General features: G+C 40.0%; 1 protein-coding gene across 1 annotated transcript in view; it reads left to right on the plus strand.

Annotated features, from left to right (window-relative positions):
- The window catches only part of BCAS3 (BCAS3 microtubule associated cell migration factor), a 662,199-nt gene that overhangs the window by 58,911 nt on the left and 580,950 nt on the right, over positions 1 to 22,338 (plus strand). The gene's annotated exons all lie outside the window — the stretch shown is intronic.

The raw sequence follows: 22,338 nt of genomic DNA on the forward strand, positions 1-22,338 counted from the left end.
TAGACATTTACATCAAATTTTAATACCATAAGTAAATAGTTTTGCCTGTTTTGAACTTTATGTAAATGGATTTATAGGGTATGAGTCCAATTAAATTTTCATCTGTAGATTAACTGATTAAACTTGAAGCTGAAGCCCATTTTTATTTTCTTTCAATTGGTCTTCGGCCGGGGGATGATTTCTAGTTTGACAGAAAATGCGCACTGATACCACTTTTCTTTCTTTCTTTCTTTCTTTCTTTCTTTCTTTCTTTCTTTCTTTCTTTCTTTCTTTCTTTCTTTCTTTCTTTCTTTCTTTCTTTCTTTCTTTCTTTCTTTCTTTCTTTCTTTCTTCCTTCCTTCCTTCCTTCCTTCCTTCCTTCCTTCCTTCCTTCCTTCCTTCCTTCCTTCCTTCCTTCCTTCCTTCCTTCCTTCCTTCCTTCCTTCCTTCCTTCCTTCCTTCCTTCCTTCCTTCCTTCCTTCCTTCCTTCCCTCCCTCCCTCCCTCCCTCCCTCCCTCCCTCCCTCCCTCCCTCCCTCCCTCCCTCCCTCCCTCCCTCCCTCCCTCCCTCCTTTCTTTCTTTCTTTCTTTCTTTCTTTCGTTTTTGGGCCACACCCGGTGACGCTCAGGGGTTACTCCTGGCTATGTGCTCAGAAGTCGCTCCTGGCTTGGGGGACCATATGGGACGCCGGGGGATCGAACCGCGGTCCGTCCGAGGATAGCGCAGTCAAGGCAGGCACCTTACCTTTAGCGCCACCGCCCGGCCCCTCTTCCTTCCTTCCTTCCTTCCTTCCTTCCTTCCTTCCTTCCTTCCTTCCTTCCTTCCTTCCTTCCTTCCTTCCTTCCTTCCTTCCTTCCTTCCTTCCTTCCTTCCTTCCTTCCTTCCTTCCTTCCTTCCTTCCTTCCTTCCTCCGTCTCTCTTTTTCTCTCTCTTTCTCTCTCTTTCTCTCTCTTTCTTTTCTTTTCTTTTCTTTTCTTTTCTTTTCTTCCTTTTCTTTCTTTTCTTTCGGGTTTTTGGGTCACACCCGGCAGTGCTCAGGGGTTACTCCTGGCTCTATGCTCAGAAATAGCTCCTGGCAGGCTCAGGGGACCATATGGGATCCCGGGATTTGATCCACTGACCTTCTGCATGCAAGGCAAAATGCCTTATTTTCATGCTCTCTCTCTGGCCAATCCCATTTTCTTAGTTTTCTCTTGTTGTAGATTTCTGGTTTAAAGAATATTGAGCAACTTGTTATGAATTATCTTAAGTGATAAAAGATTAAGAAATGATTATTTTAAAGGGCTGAAGTGTTTGAAGTAGGGATTCATCTAAAATTATAAGATCAATATACAAACATTCTATTTGCTGTTACTCAGTCTTCTCTTGTCCTATTTCACACTGGCTGACTCTCTGTTGTGAAGTATGGTCCTTCCTAGTGTGGGGGACATGTACTTAGTTGCATATATGGCCTTTCTCTGTTTGATGCCTGAAGCAGTAGTTTGTGATGAACATGTCTCTATACTTTTGGTTTTTTTGTGGGGGGGGGGGCACACCCAGTGACACTCAGGGGCTACTCCTGGCTATGCATTCAGAAATTGCTCCTGACTTGGGGGACCATATGGGATGCTGGGGAATCGAACCGCTGTCCATCCAAGTCAGCTGTGGTCAAGGCAAGTGTCCTGCCTGCTATACTATCTCTTGGACCCTCATTATAATAGTTTGTATTAAAAAATTTTTTTTTGTAGAGGAGAAATTTGGGATACACTAGCAGTACCTAGGAAAATTATATGTGGTGCCAGAGATAGAAGCAGGGCCGGCTGTGCATAAGGCAAGCACCTTAACCCCTATACTGTCTTCCAACCCCTTACTTTTTATTATGGTTTTTTTTTTGTTTGTTTGTTTTTTTCGGTCAGCCCCCTGTGACGCTTAGGGGTCACTCCTTACTTTGTGCTCAGAAATCGCTCCTGGCTTGGGGGACCATATGGGACGATGGGGGATCAAACCGTGGTCTGTCCTAGGCTAGGGCGTGCAACGCAAACACCTTATGGCTTGCACCACCACTCCAGCCCCTTATTACGGTTTTATTCAACTGATTGAGTATTACAGTTGATTTAGATTTTTTTTTGGTTTTTGGGTCACACCCAGCAGTGCTCAGGGGTTACTCCTGGCTCTATGCTCAGAAATTGCCCCTGGCAGGCTCGGGGGACCATATGGGATGCCGGGATTCAAACCACCATCCTTCTGCACACAAGGCAAACACCTTACCTCCATGCTATCCCTCCAGCCCCTATTTTTATTTATTTTTTAATTATTTTATTTTATTTTATTTGGTTTTTGGGCCACACTGAGGGGTGCTCAGGGGTTTCTCTTGACTCTGCACTCAGAAATTGCTCCTGGGGGGCTTAGGAGACCAGACGGGATGCCAGGAATTGAACCTGGGTTTGTCTTCGGTTGGCTGCATGAAAGGCAAGCGCCCTACCACTCTGTTACGAGTCTGGTCCCTAGATTTTGAGTTTAAAAGGTTTTAGAAGACCAACAAGTGCAGTTCTCAGGGCTTATTTCTGGCTTGTTCTCAGGGCTTACTCTTGACTCTGTGCTTAAGGAACACTCTGATTGCATTTAGACCATATGTGGTGCTGGAGATTGCTGTGGGGCACTTGTGCAAGACTAGTGCCTTCTCCATTATACTTTCCTTTATTTTCCCTTATATGGGCATTTGTGTTCTTGGCTTATGATGTAAGTGACTAAAATGCCTATGAGTGTAGTTTTATTCAATATATTTGTGAGCATGCATTTAGGAGGGGAATTACCAAGTTGTAGAATGTGTTTGACTTTATTAGAAATGGTCTGGTGTTTTCCAGAGAAATTGTGCCGTTGTTTATGACATCTTCCATCCTCATCTTTTTTTTTTTTTTTCTTGATTTTTGGGTCACACCTAGTAGTACTCAGGGGTTATTCCAGGTTCTGCACTCAGAAATTACTCCTGGTAGGTTTAGGGACCATATGCGATGCCGGGAATCCGGGATCTGTCTGGGGTTGACCACGTGCAAGGCAAACACCCTACCACTGTGCTATCAATATGGCTCCATCATTATCTTTGTTGGAGAAAGAGGCCCCAACAAAGTGGTGTGTGGGATCTACTACCATGTCTGTATTTGGGACCCTGCAGTGTTGAGATTGAGCTGGATCTCCTGCCTTTAAGATGTTGCTCCTAGAGCTATCCCTGAGGGGCTCTGAGGCTCCCCATTATATATTTCAGAGTTTCAGCTGTTATATATGCTACCATTGGTGGTATTGGTCACTAAAGTAAAAGCATATCTTCAATTAAGAGAATTTTGCAGAGGAAAAATCTTAGGTTTCTACTTAATATTTTCCTTGTTTAATTGTCTAGTACAGAAATATTTTCCATCACTGGGCTATATCAGGATAGCTTTACAGATCAAATCAAATCAAGACAGATTCTCATTTAAAAAAATGGTGAAAGGCCATAAGTCACATTTGGCTTATCTGTAGCCCTGTTTTCTCTCTTTTGTCTTTTGAGGGGGCATGTATTCAGCATGAAATAATGAGTTACAGGGAACCAGTTTGTGTGAGTGATTATGAAGTGTTTATGACAGCTGCTAGGCTGACACTCGCTGTAATGGTGTTACATTGACTTCTGAACACCTTCCAGCCTGCCTCCAGGCGTTTGTGTCTGTGTAGTCTGAGTGGTTTTGCATTAACATCTACCCTCAGTAAGATCTTTTGACTACAGAAGTGTTACTTGCAAATGGAAGATACCATTAAGGCTGCTTCAAAGCTTTGGAATGGTATTTGGATTGGTGGCGCTGAAGTCATGGCTGGGTTTTGAAGTGTAATGTCTAAATCTGTGTTGCATAACCGGAGGAACGTGTGAGTCTAAACCGCCATTCTTTGATCTTCCTTTCAAAAATCAAGCTGAGGGGGGAAAGGTTAAAGTCACTTTAAAATACTCCGCTCTGTACACTAAAATTTGGATGTATGAAAATATGATTACAAGTTCCATTCATTATTTGTGTTCTGTGGTTTTCATATTGTTCTTGAAACTCACTTCCTTCTTGCCTCAAGTTCTGTGTTTTGAATCTAGTGTCATGGCCAAAATGCTCACTGGGCTGCAGTCTGCTTTATGTGGTTAGCAAAGAGCTGTCTTAGAAGTTGTTAGTCCTCGCAAATATGCATTTTAGGTGGTTTCGTGGTTTGCATTTCTGTTTTTCTTGATGGCATACAGAGTAGGTTACAGAGTTACTGACACTCTGACATTAACTGAGTCATTTGTGGTTAGGTAGGCAAAAATAAAACAAAAACCTCCTCCTTCTCTTCCTTGTTTTCGGAGCTTTCTGATGAATTTCTTTTTGCTCTTTGGAATAGTTTTTATCAAACTATGCTATCAAGTTTTTGATTGGCGGGACAGTATTTAGCATATAAAATAGCTAGTAAACTGTTTTTAGAGACATAAATACTTTTGAGACTGGAAACCATTTTGGAGTGCCGGGGAGTTCTAGGCCCAGAAAATTCTATTGTTACTGTGAAGTACCCCAGACATGGCTGGGGTGGCCCTGAAGCTCCCAGCACTGCTGAGCCAAAGCACTGACCCATTAAGGCTGCATAGCCCGACACTACTTGTAGGGTGAAGGTGCCTTGCAAAAATCCTATTGGAGTGACCTATTTTCGTGTGGCAGAGGACATGCCTAGCATGTGAATATGGAACATCTAGAGTTTGGTTCCTGGTACCTCATTCCCTGCACACCACACTGTACCGCACGACAACTCCAGCACTGAGTATGGTTTTAGTGCTCCTGGCTGGACCTCCAGTCTGCTAGGTATGGTCCCCATTTTATGAAAGCTGTTTTGGACACAATATTTTATTTTATTATTATAAATATTATTTTTATTAAGTTTATTTTTATTTAATGTTTTTAATGTTTTTATTTTTATTAAGTTTTATTAACTTTGAAATTTCAAAAAAAAAGAATAACTTTGAAATTTCAAAGTTAATTGTGATTTGGTTTCAGGCACAGTGTTTCAACACAGATCCCTTCACCAGTGTCCACTTCCCTCCATCAATGTCTTTTCACCCATTTGCCTCCCACCTGCCAGTCTGCTTCTAGGAGAGGCACTTTTCCTTCCTTTCTTCGTCCCTCCCTCCCTCTTTCCCTTCTTTCTTCCATCCCTACCTTCCTCCCTGAAATGAATCGGCCCTAGGAAAGAGATGGACTGGTCATCACGGTGTGTGTGTGTAGGTGGGGAGGGGCGCTGGAGGGGTCCTGCTTGTGATACTGCTACCTTGTCTTGTAAAATTGTACTTTGCTGGGGATTTGCCAGTTGTCACCTCCTGGGATTTGACTGTACCTGCCTGTCAACTCTCAGTGTGTATTCTGTTCAGAGGCAGTGAGACATTGGGCTCAGTGGGAGTTTGTTCTTTTGCTGGATGAGCACTACAGTTTTTCTTTCCCAGGGTGTTTCAGCTACAAACTACTTCATTCTGCTATTTCTAATTAAAACTACTAATAATAATTATAATGACGATAATAATAAAAAGACTATGGAAGTTTAATAGGGTTTCATTTTTTTTTATTTTGGGCCATACCCACCAGTGCTACTAGTTCTATGCTCAGAAATTACTCCTGCCAGGCTCAGGGGACCATATGGGATGCTGGGGATTGGACCTGGGTCTTTGAGCAAGACTGACACCCTACTCTCTCTACCTGTTGTGCTATTACTCTGATCCCAGTTTACCACCTTTCAGCACCACCTCCTCCTCCCTATTTAACACTTCTCCCCTTTCACTGCTCTCTTCCAATATTATCCCCTCAAGTCATGTTTCTTAGTGACTACCAGTGCTCATTTTTTTCCTGTTGTCTTAGAGTATTAATTATTCCACTATTATGTTTTTTTTAAATTTGTTTTTGGCTTCACCTGGCCATGTTCAGGAGTTACTCTTGGCTCTGCATTCAAGAATTACTTCTTGCAGGGCTCGGGTCTATATGGGATATTGGGAATCAAGCCCAAATATGCCGGATGCAAGACAAGCCCCCTGTACTATCACTCAGACCCAAAGCATTATGTTTCTTTATATCCTACATACAGAGATTATTCTTTTTATTCTTTTTGATTTTTGGGCCACACCCAGTGGCGCTCAGCTTACTCCTGGCTCTGTGCTCAGAAATTGCTCCTGGCAGGCTCGGGGGACAATATGAGATGCCAGAATCGAATCTATGTTCGTCCCAGGTTGGCCGCACACAGGCAAACGCCCTACCACTATGCTATCACTCCAGCCCCAAGAGAGATTATTCTGTCAGCCCCTCTCGTTTTGACTAACTCAGCATGATACTCTCATGATTTCTCCTGGTATCTCCAATTCCTTGACATTATCTTTTCTGGCTGAGTGATATTCCATCATATATATGTTATAGATTTTTTATCTAGTCATCCATTCTTGGACACCTGAGTTGCTTCCAGGTTTGGGTTATTGTGGATAGTGCTATAAGGAACATAGGATTGCACAAATGTCTTTTCCATGTTTTCTTTTTGGGGTATATTCCAAGAAGTGCAATAGTCTGGTTAAATGGAACCTCAATTCCTAGATTTTATTTTTTTATTTTTTGGTTTTTGGGCCACCCCAGCGGTGCTGAGGGGTTACTCCTGGCTATCTGCTCAGAAATAGCTCCTGGCAGGCACGGGGGACCATATGGGATGCTGGGATTCGAACCAACCACCTTAGGTCCTGGATCGGCTGCTTGCAAGGCAAACACTGCTGTGCTATCTCTCCAGCCCCAATTCCTAGATTTTTAAAGGAATGTCCATATTGTTTTCCAGGAAGACTGGATCAGTCAGCATTCCCACCAGAAATGAATGAGAATCCTTTTCTCCTGGCATCCACACCAGCACTGTTCTTGCTCTTTTTTTTTTTCTTTTTGGCTTTGGGCCACACCCAGTCGTGCTCAAGCATTACTCCTGACTCTGCGCAGAAATCACTCCTGACAGGCTCGGGGACCATATGGGATGCTGGGAATCTAACCCAAGTCCATCATGGGTCAGCCGTGTGCAAGGCAAACACCTAACCACTGTGATATCTCTCTAGCCCCATGTTTTTCTGATGTGTGCCAGTCTCTGTGGTGTGAGATGATTTTTCATTGTTGTTTTGTTTGCATATCACTAATGATTAGTAATGCAACACATTTTTTCATGTGCCTATTATATTCCTTTATATTGCCTTTATATTCCTTGAGGAAGTTTCTGTTCATCTCTTCTCCCCATTTTTTTGGGGGGGGCACACCCAGCAGCACTCAGGGGTTACTCCTGGCTCTACACTCAGAAATCGCCCCCAGCAGGCTCGGGGGACCATATGGGATGCCGGGATTCGAACTACCATCCTTCTGCATGTAAGGCAAATGCCCTACCGCTGTGCTATCTCTCCAGCCCCATCCTCCCCATTTTTTGGATGGGGTTGTATGTATATTTTTTCTTGTAAAGTTCTACCGGTTCCTTATATATCTTTGATATTAACTCTTTATCACATACATATTGGGTAAATAAGTTCTTCCATTCTGTGGAATGTTTTTGTATTCTTTGAGGTGCAGAAGCTTCTTATTTTAATGTAATTCCATTTTTTTTTTTTTATCTTTGCTTCTACTTGGTTGGCTGGGGTGTGTCATCCTTGAAGATCCATTAGTTTCAATGGAATGAGATTTCAAACTAGATTTTCCTCTGTGTATACCTTATGGATTCAGGTCTGATATCTAGGTTTTTAATCCATTTTGATTTGACTTTTCTGCATGTCATTTGATAGAGGTTTAAGTTAAATTTTTGCAGGTAGCTGACATTTTTTCTGAATGATACTTATTGAAGAGGCTTTCCTTTCTCCACTTCATATTTTTGCTCCTTTATAGAAGATTAACTTATCATATGCCCTAGGATCTGCTTCAGGATATTAAACTATTTTATTGATCTGAGAGTCTGTCTTTATTCCAGTACCATGCTATTTTAATTTTTACTGCTTTAGAGTACAGTCTAAAATTGAGGAAAGTGATGTTTCCCATCCTCTATTTAACAAAGGATTGCTTTAGCTATGGGAGTGGGGGAGGCTATTATTCCATATGAATTATAGGAGTATTTGATCTATTTCTTTGAAAAATGTCATGGTATCCTTATAAGGACTACTTTCTATCTGTATAATGCTTTGGGAATGTTGCCAGTTGGATGAAATTTCCTCCTAATCCATAAGCATGGAATGTTTTTTGTCCTCAGTTACCTCAATTCTATTCTTTTCTTTTTAGTCTTTGGACCATGCCTGGCGACGCTCAGGGGTTACTCCTGAGTCTGCTCTCAGAAATTATTCTTGGAAGGCTCTGGGGACCAGGATGCCAGGGATTGAACGTGGGTCCACTGAGTGCAAGGCAAATACCTTACTTGCTGTGCTATCACTTCAACCCCAGGACTCTATTATTTCTTGACATAGTGTTTTGTAGTTTTCTTTGTATAGGTTTTTTTTTTTTTTGAACTCTTATTACTTCTTTAGTTAAGCTTATTTCAAAGTAATTGATTTTCTGAGTCACAGTTATCAATGGAATTAAAAAATATTCTTTGTATTCTTTTATTTGTATATAGGAAAGTCCTGGACTTTTGTGTATTAATTTTGTAGCCTGCCACTTTACTAATACAAATTTATTATTTCTGGGAACATTTTTTAGAATCTTTAGGATTTTCTAAATATACAATACTGTATTAAATAGAAGGATGATAGTGGGCTGTGTTTATATCTTAGGAAAAGTCTTTTAGTTTTTCCTTATTGAGTAGGTTTGCTGTGGACTTGTAATAAATGGCTTTGAAGATGCTGAAGAAAGTTCCTTCAGTTACCATTTTGTTGAGAATTGTTATCATGAATGGGTGTTAGATCTTATCAAATGTTTTCTCTGTGTCTGTTAATACAATTATGCATTTTCTTTCTTTTATTAATGTGGTATTATTATGTTGATTGACTTACATATGTTAAACCATTCTTGCATTCCCAGGATGAATCCCACTTGGTTAGGGGGCATATGATCTTTTTGATGAATTGTTGGGTTCTGTTTGCTAGCATTTTGTTAGGGATCTTTGCATCTGTGTTCATCAGGGATATTGTCCTGTAATTCTCTTTTTTGTGGTATCTCTACTTCTTGATAGAAACTGAGAGTGTTAATGGTAATGATATTTTAATAGGTAGTTTGGGGCATGGGAAGATAGTGCAGAAGTTAAAGTGACTGCCTTGCACACCTCCCATCCTGGTTCTATTTCCAGCATCACATACAGTCCCTTGAGCACTGCTAAGGACCAAAAAAAAAAAAAACAAACAACTGATAGTGTTAAATTTCATTTCACTGAGTATATGCAAAAATCTACTTTGCTTGTGGTAGGACAAGTCTCAATTCCCAGCACACCCAACTCTTAAGCACTGCTGGGAATAGCCCTAAAGCATAGAGCTGGAAGTAACCAGAGTCCTGCCAGTTTGGTGGGGGGGGGGTTCTAGTAAAGTGTGGGTGTACCTTAATAGAACTTGGGCAGGCAGCATAAGGTACCTTATGTATACAAATCATGTATCTACTACTTGGTTAAAATAGGAGAGAACTTGAGGAAACACCTTTGATCTTGGAATTTATTTTATTTTATTTTAATTCTGAGGATCAAACCTAGTACATGCAAAGCATGTACTCTTGCACTGAACCATATCTTCGCACCCTTGAACTGATATTCTTTAATTTATTTTAATTTTTTTATTTTGGGCCATACCTGGTGATGTTCAGGGCTTATTCCTTGTTCTGCACTCAGAGATCACTCCTGGTGGGACTCTGGGGGCCATATGGGATGCCAGGTATCAAAATCTGATTCAGTTGTGTGCAAGGCAAGTACTCTGTCTACCTGCCATTCATTCGCTCTAGTCTCTGAATTGATTCTTTTTTTTTTTTAGAATAATATCTTTATTTAAGCACCATAATTACAAACATGTTTGTAGTTGGGTTTTAGCCATAAAAAGAATACCCCCTTTCACCAGTGCAACATTCCCACCACTAATGCCCCCATCTCCCTCCTTCCCCATCCTCTGCTTGTTTGCAAGATAGGCATTCTACTTCTCTCACTCATTACCATTGTCATGATAGTTATTAGTGTACTTGTTTTTGAGCCACACCTGAAGGGGCTCATGGATTACTCCTGGCTTTGTGCTCAGAAATCACTCCTGGCAGACTTGGGGGACCATATGGGATACCAGGAATTTAACCCAGTTCAGCTGTGTCCAAGGCAAATGCCCTATTCACTGTTTTATTACTCTTAAACAGCACACTTATTTAAACAGGCAACACTTAATCATTGCTGACAAGTATATTGCAGATAGAAGCATTTTATAGCATATGAAAATTGGAATGAGTTTGAGATATTTGCTGAGAGAGTGAGACTGAGCTGATCTGAAAGAATGTGAGAATTAGTTTGATAAAATGCTGCCCATGGTCATGCTTACCTTTGCTGGCCTAACTTGAGATAGGGGGTGTGTTCTGTTGGACTCAAGAATGGAGTTGTGGGGGCCAGAGAGATAGCATGGAGGTAGGACATTTGCCTTGCATGGAGAAGGATGGTGGTTCGAATCTCGGCATCCCATATGGTCCCCTGAGCCTGCCAGGAGCGATTTCTGAGTGTAGAGCCAGGAGTAACCCCTGAGCGCTGCCGGGTGTGACCCAAAAAACAAAAAACAAAACAAAACAAAAAGAATGGAGTTGTACAAGGATTTTTTTTATGATACGATATAGCAAATGTCTAGGTATTAAATATAACATTTTTAAGGAGAGTGGGAACTTACGTTAAATATCATGAAAGTGAATAATGAAGCTCACATAAATGTCATCATTTATTCAGTTCAGTTATTTAAGAAGCACTTTTTGTCCCACTTAATTATTACTCATTTACTGGGGCCTGAAGCACCAATACAGAGGTAAGGTGTTTGCCTTGCATATAGCAGAACGGGGTTTGATCCTCAGCATTTCAAAGGGTCACCAAAGCACCAAATCAGGAGTGATTCCTGAATGCAGAGCCAGGAGTCATCCCTGAGAATATCTAGGTGTGGCCCAAACAATCCCTGAAAAGATTATCACTCATTTACTGACATAATTTTATAAAAATAGAAGTTATTCATACTATGACATTCTAAAGTCTTCTATTTTTTTATTTTTTAGGTAAAAGGAATTATAATAGTTCCCATATTACTTATGGTTTTAGTACTACTTCCATACCCCACTACTTTACCACTAGTCTCAGTAAAATTAAATAGGCTCTATCACTTTCTTTCTTGACTTTTTTTTTGGGGGGGGCACACCCATTTGATGCTCAGGGGTTACTCCTGGCTAAGCGCTCAGAAATTGCCCCTGACTTGGGGGGACCTTTTGGGACACCGAGCTAGCGCTTGCAAAGCAGACACCTTACCTCTAGCGCCACCTCACCGGCCCCAGCTCTATCACTTTCATGTTGGGAATTGAACTAAGAACCGCCCACATGCAGGGTAGGTGATCTACTGCTGAGCCATAGCTCTTGGCTAGGTTTAAATCACTTTTTAGTGATTTAGTGGATTGGGCCACATCCAGCAACACTCAGGGGTTTCTCCTGGCTCTGCACTCAGAAATTACTCCTGTCGGGATTGAACAAGGCAAATGCCCCACCTGCTATGCTATCAATCCAATCCTTGGTTTGATTTTTTAATTTGATTCTAACTTGAACTGATTTGTGTTATACCATTTTGAAAAACAGGTAAAATTTGTTTTATTTTATTTTTTAGGGGAGGGGAGGGGAGGGAAGAAGAGAGGAAGGGAGAGGAGAGGAGAGGAAGAGAGAAGAGGGGAGAGGAGAGGAAGGGAGAGCTGTTTCAGTTTTATTAAAATCTACTACATTATTGAAATACTCTGGTTTTCAAAGTTCATAATACAGTTGTCACAGGCATTCCATGTTCCAACAAAATCAGTCCCACCACAAGTGTAATATTCCTTCTACCACTGTTCCTCATTTCTACTCACCACCAAGCCTGTCCCTGTGGCAGGTACAAAGTAAAGTATTTTATAGTGCTTGTTACAACTAGATGGGAATGGAATTATGGGAAAAAAGACTTTCAGTAAGAGAAAATTTGTGAGAATAGTTATATCTTACAATGGGTTATTTAGTCATTGTCTGCAGGTTTATTAAGCTGTTTGTTGCTAGTTGAACATTCTGTGTTATTGATTTTGTTTATTTTTGGTGGCTTCTATGACACCTAATTTGGTGCCTTTCTACTGGTGTATCAGTATTAAACAATTTGTAGGTGTAGCATCTGTGTTCTCCAGGAATTTCAGAATCTGTGGAGCTGGGTTAATGAGCTGACATGATGTTGGCTATGGGACATGTGTTGACTCTATTTCATTTTTAAAGTCTAAAGTTTGTTTAAGTACTTGTCAGCGAAAATGACCACTAATCTTTATTTTTGTGTTTGAACTGCTTGAATTATTTGGAAAGCGAAAGCAGTTTTTGTATTTTCCTAATTTTGGAGACTGATGTGATTTGAATATTTATGTGTTTTATTCTCAAATTGCTAATATATGTGAATAGAGATTTATATTTTACTTCAAGGGACATAAAGTTGCTGTAAACATTGTATTTAGTTAAGGAAAAAGGTTATTCATGACTAGATCTGGAAATTAAGATACAGATTTGATTATGTACAAAAACTTAACCTTTTTCCAGTGCTGTTGAAATGAGTTAATGAATCTCTTTTGTACTCAGTTCTGATTTATTATACACCTATGGAATTCAAGGTTCCTTTAGGACAAAGTCTTACATCATTTGCCATGATAGAGTGCTACTATAATAAAGACATTTTATATTTGGTTTGGGGTAACATTACGTTTCCAGAGGAGACTGATTTATGTTTTTTATTTAATGTGCATACTATATTTAAATCCATAATTTCTTGAGATCAGGCAACAGTTTTGGTCAAGAGACTTTGTCATTTGAGAAACATTGTAACTATATTTCAATAAGCTTATGAAAAGGTGTTAGATCATTCTCCTGACTCACAAAGAAAATGCCAATAAAAGCATATTGATATTGCATGAAATCCCACCTGAATGACTGAGACCGTGGATGAGAAGGTGAAACAGGTCGAATTCTCTTAACTGATTGAAGGTTAAATGGTACAATGTGGAAAGTTATCTTGTTTAAAAATCCACAATATATGTAAATACTTACCCTAGTATCCAAGGAACAAGAAATTAATTCCATTAGTAGCTATCTACTCAAAAGAATTTCTATATTGAAAGACATGTATAAGAATTTGTGTATATTTGTGAGTGTTCTTTATGATATTATTTAAAAAATGATTTAATCAGAGTACTCATAGGACCATAAGATGGGCACATTGTAGATTTGAATGAAATCTTAAAGAATGAAATATTTGGTAAGCAGTTACAGCTATTTCAAATGAGATTCTGTGAACAGTTATAGACACTTAAATATCAAGGCACAGACTGTGGCCTCTACCTCAGAAATGGCAAAGGCCGACTCACACCTTTGTCTATTTTAACAAACAAGGCTTAATAATATGCTTAGAACACATGCATTTCCCTAGTACTGAAGATATTCCTAATATAGTCAAGGATAATGTGTATTTGGAATGAATGAATGAATGAATGAAGAGTGAAGTAATATTCAATAAAAGTAATGACTTAAAGGGAGTTTATATTGGGGCTGGAGAGATAACATGGAGGTAGGGTGTTTGCCTTGCATGCAGAAGGATGGTGGTTTGAATCCCGGCATCCCATATGGTCCCCCGCGCTTGCTAGGAGTGATTTCTGGGCATAGAGCCAGGAGTTAACCCCTGAGCACTGCTGGGTGTGACTCCCCCAAAAAATGATAAAATAGAGATCATAGTAATAGTACAGTAAGTAAGGCATTTGTCTTTCATGTGGCCAATCTTGGTTTGATCTCTGGCCCCCCATATGGTCCCTGGACCTCCCCAGGAGTGAACCCAGAGTGAAGATCCATGACTAAGTCTGGAACACAGCTGATTATTATGGCAAAACAAAGCAAAACCGAAAAACCTGGACAATTATAAAATTAAATGTTGTTCTCAATAAACTGAAATACAAAAATCATTTTTAAAATTTAGTAAGCTGGACTATGGAAGTTGCTCAATTGACTAGAACACATACTTTGCATTCAGGAACCCTGGTTTGATCCTTGGCACTACATTGTTCCCTGAGCATTGCTAAATGCAGCTCTGGAGGTCCCTGAGCACAACTGGGGTGGCCCTGGTATTTTCTGGCATCATACCAAGGAGCACTGCATCCTTGGACCCTTGCATTGCCCTGTTGGCCCCATTGACCAAACATTGTGGGAAGAAGCTCTTTGCTTCCTGACACCATCATCATCACAATGAAAAAAAGTGCATGACCAGGCTGTAGTGATTTTATAGCAATTGTATGTTTGCAGCCTGATTGCCAACTCAGGTTCAATACCTGGCACCACCTATCTGGATTGCAGCAGAATAAATGCATTCTATTTAATATCTTTTGGGAATAAAATGTACTGCTTAGAGTCATCTTTTTCTGTTACTTCATTTTTAGACTTCACTTGGTAGTAACCCTTTGCCCTGGGGTAGATCCTGGTGTTGCTTAGGAGAAGCTTACAGTGCTAGGGATAAAACCTTTGCTATGTGCTCAGAAATCGCTCCTGACTTGGGGGACCATATGGGATGCCGGGGATCAAACCAAGTTCTGTCCTGGATTGGCCGAGTGCAAGGCAAATGCCCTACTGTTTGCACCACCATTCCGACCCCATAGCCAGATCATTTTTGAAAAAAAAAAAAAAAAATTTTTTTTTTTTGTTTTTTTTTTTTTTGTTTTTTGGGCCACAACCGGCGGAGCTCAGGGGTTACTCCTGGCTGTCTGCTCAGAAATAGCTCCTGGCAGGCACGGGGGACCATATGGGACACCGGGATTCGAACCAACCACCTTAGGTCTTGGATTGGCTGCTTGCAAGGCAAACACTGCTGTGCTATATCTCTGGGCCCTTTGAAAAAATTTTAAATGGATCGGAGTTCAGTTGTATCAGTATTGACAGAATTAATTTTTTTCCTGTGGCCATATGTAATTGACATTGAAAATTCATCAAGCTTTACAAATTTGTATGATCTGTGACTTTGTTTTTGGTACTGGAAATTGAACCTGGATTCTAGCCTGTGAGGCATGTGCTCTACCATTGGTGCTGTGTCCTCTGGCTTGTATTGTTTCAATGTCTGTTTTATATATATATGTCACACCTGGTGGTTCTCTGGGATTACACTAAGAAATTGCTCCTGGCAGGTTCGGGAGACCATATGGGATGCCGGGATTCAAACCACCATCCTTCTGCATGCAAGGCAAACGCCCTGCCGCTGTGCTATCTCTCTGGCCCCACATATTTTTCTTTTAAATGAGCTTGTTGTAATGATGACTGAGGTTCACACACTCTTGTGGAGGTAATTTCACATCAGGTTGTGACACGTTTGCACTTAGCTGTGGCACTCACTAGAGTTTGTACTCTTAATAGTGCTTGCAGGGAGTTCTGCTCATTTAGTGATTGCTGGGGCATGAAACACTTTAGTTGTGATGTTTACTTGCTGGGTCAGTGACTTGCAATGCTTATGCACACCCACTGTGGTGTTACCAGAGTTTGTTTTTGCACTGTCGGGTAGTCACAGATTGCATATCTGTGAGGCACAGGTAGCATGCCTTGTTGGGTACATCAGGTGGTACTGGGAAGCAACCTCACAGCCTCAGACTTGTAAGACAAGTGCGTTAGCCACTGGCCCATCACTTAGCTTGATGTCTACACATTTCAGTGAGATGTTTCTAAAAATAATCAATTGCAGAGCATAGTTCTTTTGGGATAGCTGTGTGGACTCTTGCCCTCAACTCACTGTCACTGTCTCAGTGTCCTTGGAACTTGATTCAAGTTTCTGCTTTGTGGTTAGAAACCTTTGAAGAATCATCAGGATTTTGGAAACAGGTTTAGTTTTGAAACCGGGATGACCTTCTCTCGCACAGAGAACTCTACCACAACCTTTCTAGCCTCGTGTGTGTGTGTGTGTGTGTGTGTGTGTGTGTGTGTGTGTGTGTGATTGTCTCAGCTCTTTTTGCCTTAGATTGAGTTGTGAGATTCTAATTTTGTGCTCCCATCTCTCTCTCTCTCTCTCTGGTTTGGTATGTAATTTGCATATTTTCACCATGCGAAAGCTATTTTCTATGGTTGGAAAAGATTTTTTTCCTACAGTGTGAACAAATCATTCTTTGTTCTCATTATTGTGCCTCCAAACTGGTACGTCCGGTTTATGCTCCAAACAACAAAAGTCTGTCATCAGAAATTAAAATGCCAGCAAGAACAAAAGCAGTGCGCCCCATCAGGAGCTGTTGGAGAGATTTCTTCCTTGTTTGCTCCACTCTCCAAGTACTGTAGTTGCCAAGAACTTGGAGCCCTGCTCTTTATACTCCTTCCTTGGAGTTCTGTGCTTATGTTTATTATTGTTGCTTTAAAAGTGAATTCACACTCTTGGTAATTCTTCAGGATGTGTAAAATCTCTCCTGGAGGGCAATTCTTTGCTATTTCTAGTTAGCTCTATTTAAGAATGAAAATCACTCAGAAAGTCTTGAATTTACTCCCCCCCCCAATCAATTTTGACATTTTTTTCAAGAGCATTATTATCAGTGACTATATTGTTCTTAGAGGTAGTAAGATTCACAGGTAGGGGCTGGAGTGATAGCACAATGGGTAGGGCATTTGCCTTGCACAAGGCCAACCTGACGTTGATTCCTTGGCATCCTAGATGCTCTCCCGAACCTGCCAAGAGTGATTTCTGAGTGCAGAACCAGGAGTTATTTCTGAGCACCACTGAGTGTGGCCCCCAAATAAAACAAACAAACAAACAAAAAACAAGCGAAAATCTGACAGCTAAAGCAGAACCTGTAACTCATTCACTTGTCTTTTCCGCATGTTTTTCCCATACTCATGTATATCTTGTTAGCTCTGTTTCTGTTTTGAGATCATGTTCCATTACATACTGTACAGATGCTATTTGAGAACTTCTCTAGGAAGTTTGAGATTTGTGACTCACCTAAGTTATGTTTGATTTTACCTCTTCATAAATATTTATATTGACATGCTGTCTCCCTTCTCTTATGTTATTAAACAAAGACTCTAGGACCTTAACTTAGAGGTATTGAAGTCTGGGTAGTGCATGTGAATATGAGGATGTATTCTGTAATCAGTCCAAATGTTTTCTTACCTGTTCCTGTATATATCTAAAGAGGGACTTAGGACAGAAGTTTAGAATAGAATAAAGCAGATCGGATTGTTTTGAAAGTTTGTGTGTGAAAAGAAGAGTGCATTCTGATTTCAAAATATTTTTCTATGTGAAAGTAAGCTCTTGTGTATGAAATAGAGTGATAACAAGTGTTTATCATATTATGAATATGCCAAGAAGGAATTTTTTCTCTTTTATTATCTGATATAATTTAGTACAACAGGTCAACTAAGTGTGACTACATTTTTTTTCCTTCAAATTTGAAGATTTTGTTTTTATAGAACCAAAGATTATATACTATGAAAATAAGAGAACAAAGCAATAGATTTTGTTAGAATACTATGATTTGTCATAAGCATAAACATGCATTTGTTACATTTGGGTATTATATTTGGTTATAGTGGAAGTGCTTTTCATTTCTCTGAATTACAATTTCAATGATGAACTCTACAGCTTTGTTTTATAATTTGTTTTTTTATTTCCTTGTTAATGCAGTATATATGAGGAATAATACTTATTGCTCAATAAATTTTCAGAATTAGATGATTTTACAGTTATAATAGGCATAGCCAATAGTGTGTATATAATAATATACTTGGATTATTTTATTAAAATGTGGTTAGGGTCAGGGAGATAGCTTAGTGGTAGAACCACTTGTACATGTCATATAGGCTCTGGGTTTGCTTCCCAGAAGTGTATGAAAACAATAACCACCAAAACCCAATAATAGATAGTAGATAGTCAGGAGATGAGGTATTTTTTTCTGCATGTGGCTGACTCTGGTTTGATCCCCAGCATCGCATATGATCCTCTGAGCTTTGCTAGGTTTTATTCTTTTTTTTTCTAAAGCCACAAAATTTATGTAACTCCTTTAACATTGAAGGTATAGTATTATTTTTAACAGTTCCATGAATATTCATATTAGTTTAAGTTAACCTCAATAGTTTAAGTAGTTTTTTTAAGGATTAGAGTCAAAGGAGCACAGCTTAAACGGTGTTAAGAGCCAATTGTTTGCATAGACCCAGCAAAATATGGGGGCCATGGAAAGGAAAAGCCTTGGCCTAAATACAAGGAGACCTTACCCCTGAAGTTTTCTGGCATAAGACCAACTCTAGGCTTCAGGCATACTAGGTTGTCCAACCCAAGTAGTGCCAATACACTTTTCTTTTTCACACAGTCACTGTTGTTGGTGTCAGGTTTCTGTAGTTAAAGATCCTGGAATCTGTGCATATCCTACATTGAAGTCAGGATGTTGTGGAGCGTCCTCTAGCTTCACCTCGCAATTAGAGGGCAATGCAGAGAGCCCTGTCCTGAAAGCAGGTCATTGTTGTTGTTAAGTCTTCTGAGTGTTAAGGAAAGTCTCTTTTGAGTAGGTCGATGTGAGAGCAGCGGTAGTGTCTTCCCTGGTAGAGTATTTATTCTTGAGCACAAAGTCAGGAAAAATTTCTGAGCATCATCAGGTACGGTCCAGAAACACAAACAAACAAACAAACAAACCCATTAAACACCACAAAAATAAAATGTGGTTAAGATAAAAGACAATGAAGTTTTTATTTGTGATTGATAAGATCAAACCTAGAACCTCATGTAAAGCAAGATAGGTAATTAAAAATTTAGAGAATGGGGCTGGAGTGATAGCACAGTAGTAGGGCGTTTGCCTTGCATGTGGATGACTCGGGATGGACCCAGATTCAATCCTTGGTATCCCATGTGTTTCCCCAAGCTTGCCAGGAGTGATTTCTGAATGCAGAGCCAGGAGTAACCCCTGAGAGCTGCCGGGTGTGGCCTAAAAACAAAAAAAATTAAAAAACATAAAAATTTTAGAGTATGTGTTTTATTTCTTTGGGTGGAGTGTTCAATTAGACTTCATAAATTTAACTTTCTTAATTTATTGATTCATCCATTCACTACCCATCTACCCATCTATCCTTCTACCCATTCATCCATCCATCCACCCACCCACCCATCCATCCATCCATCCATCCATCCATCCATCCATCCATCCATCCATCCATCCATCCATCCATCCATCCATCATCCATCCATCCATCCATCCATCCATCCATCCATCCATCCATCCATCCATCCCTCCATCTGTCCGTCCATCCATCCTTGTGTACCTGAGAGGCAATGTAGGGGTTAAGGTAACTTGGTTCAATTCCTGGGACCACATTCATCCCCCAAACATGGCCAGGAGTGATCCTTGAGCACAGAGCCAGGATTAAGACCTAGGCACAGTCAGGTGTGGCCCCCCTCCCCAATAAATAAAAACATAAATTATATCTATAACAAAATGTAGACTTAAGAACTAAGCATATAATCATTGAAATTTAATTTAGAAAATAATATTTTGCAAAGGAATATGTAGAGAAGATAAATTGATAAATTCATGCAGTTTGCCTTCTGGTTTTGTAGCCTTTGTATGTTTTATTGGTGGTAGGTGGTGTTCTGTTGCATAGATTTTACTTCTATGGTCATAAATAGTCTTAAACTTTTTTTTACAAGTAAAATGGATATGATGGATTTTTAAAATGATTTAACATTTACAAGAAATGAAAATATTTATAGTTTGATGCTCTTAAATTCATTTGAAAGAAGCTGAAATATTAAAAAGTACTTAATTTAAAAGGCAGTTTTGTGGATTTACACTTTAACAGTAGAAGATTTATAAACCTTTCATAATATTTGTACTGTTGATTTTTAAAATGCTTATTTGGCAACCCTATTTAAAATATTATCAGCATGTTTTCACTATTATGAAGTTGTGTTGAACTACATTACCATTTCATGTAGTCTGGAAAACCTCTTTTTTTTTTTTTTTTTGGTTTTTGGGCCACACCCGGCAGTGCTCAGGGGTTACTCCTGGCTGTCTGCTCAGAAATAGCTCTTGGCAGGCACGGGGGACCATGTGGGACACCTGGATTCGAACCAACCACCTTTGGTCCTGGATCGGCTGCTTGCAAGGCAAACGCCGCTGTGCTATCTCTCCGGGCCCTGGAAAACCTCTTAACTAATTCTAATTTAATTTGTTTACTACCTCAGTTAGCAGCAAACTGTTCTCTTGAATAACTAAATTTGAAAAGCATTTGTTTTCACATATGACACAACTTAGCACATCTCCTTTATCTTTAGTCTAAGAATATTATAAATAAGGAATAATTTTGATAGAACTCAAGACAATGTGGTTCATACAGTGCTTTTTTATTTATTTTTTATTGGGGTGGGAACATATCCAGGCGTGCTCAGACTCTGGTTCCTGGCTCCATATTCCTGGCTCTGTACTCAGGAATTACTCCTGGTAGTGCTCAAGGGGACTATATTGGATACCGGTGATGGAATTTGGTTGGCTGTATGCAAGACTAACTCTCTACCTACTGTACTAAGTCATTCAGGCCCCAATTCACTCAGTGGTTAGTCAATGTGTATAATAAAAGTGAGAACATCTAGACATTGAAATAAATATATTTGAAGTTGTTTAGCTGTTTTTCAGTCTGTTTCTAAATGTGGAAGAGTTCAGGCATGGAGGTCAGTCTAATGGAGATGTTTGTTAAGGAACACCAAATTATATTTTTGTAGGCTAAGTTAAAAAAATCAATATTGAGGGGCCGGAGAGATAGCATGGAGGTAGGGCATTTACCTTACATACAGAAGGATGGTAGTTGGAATCCTGGCATCCCATATGGTCCCCCGAGCCTGCTGAGGGCGATTTCTGAGCGTAGAGCCAGGAGTAACCCCTGAGTGCTGCCGGGTGTGACCCCACTCCCCCCCAAAAAAACCCCCCAAAAATATTGAGGTTTGGTGACTACTATTAATGATTTAGGGACAGAGAGTAGCATAGAGGTAGGGCATTTGCTTTGCTTGTGGCCAGGCCGGGCTGAATTTTTTTTTTCTTTTTTTTTCTTTTTTTTTGGTTTTTGGGTCACACCTGACAGTGCTCAGAGGACCAGATGAGATACTGGGATTCGAACCACTGACCTTCTGCATGAAAGGCAAACGCCTTACCTCCATGCTATCTCTCCAGCCTCACCAGGCTCAGTTTCTGACATCCCATATGGCCCTCTAAGCATCTCTAGGACTGATTCCTGAGCACAGAACCAGAAGTACGCCCTAAGCATTGCTGGGTGTGACCCTCAAACAAAAAACTTTATTTGGGGCTAGAGTACAATGGGTAGGGTGCTTACTTTGCACATGTTTACCTGAACATCGCCAGGAGTAAGTCCTGAGAGTAGAGCCAGGAGAAGCCCCTGAACACCACCAGGTGTGGTCCCAAAACAAATAAAAAGGCAAAAGGAATTCTTTTATTGACTTCATAAAAAATGCTGAGAGTATATTTTATTTGCTCTCATTCTTCAAAAATGGTTACTGACAGCAGTAATCATTTCACCGTATATTTATGTGTATCAAGGCATGACATTGTATACCTTAATCCTGTACAATTTTTAAACAGTGTATTTTTCTTGAGGTATCATAGTTTATTGGAGTTGTTTTATGGTTCCAGAGCTGTAACCCCAATCCTTTCCAGTTTTTTTATGATCCTCCATTCCATGATTCTTCTCCCACCCTGAGCCTCTCAGTTCCCAATTCTAATTTATACGATTTTTCTTTTGGTTTTTGGGACACACCCAGTGACATTCAGGGGTTAGTCATGGCAATGCGCTCAGAAATCGCTCCTGGCTTGGGGACCATATGGGATGCTGGGGGATCAAACCACGGTCCATCCTAGGTCAGCCACATGTAAGGCAAACGCGCTGCTGCTGCACCACCGCTCCAGTCCCTAATTTATACAAGTTTTAATAAAATATATATTAAGAAATTTATAGAGATTAAATAACTTTTATTTTTGGTTTTGGAACTATATTAAATTTGCTCAGGGCCTACTCCTGGTTTTTTTCAGGGGTCACTCTTGGTCAGTGTTTGGGAGATCATATTTGAACCTTAATCTCTGTACTATCTTCCAGCTCCTAAGTAATTGTTTTTTATTTTGTTTTTGGGGTATTCCTGGCTATGATAAGGTCTTTCTCTTGGCTCTATGTTCA

The sequence above is a fragment of the Suncus etruscus genome, chromosome 1, assembly GCF_024139225.1.
Source record: "Suncus etruscus isolate mSunEtr1 chromosome 1, mSunEtr1.pri.cur, whole genome shotgun sequence".
NCBI lineage: Eukaryota > Metazoa > Chordata > Mammalia > Eulipotyphla > Soricidae > Suncus > Suncus etruscus.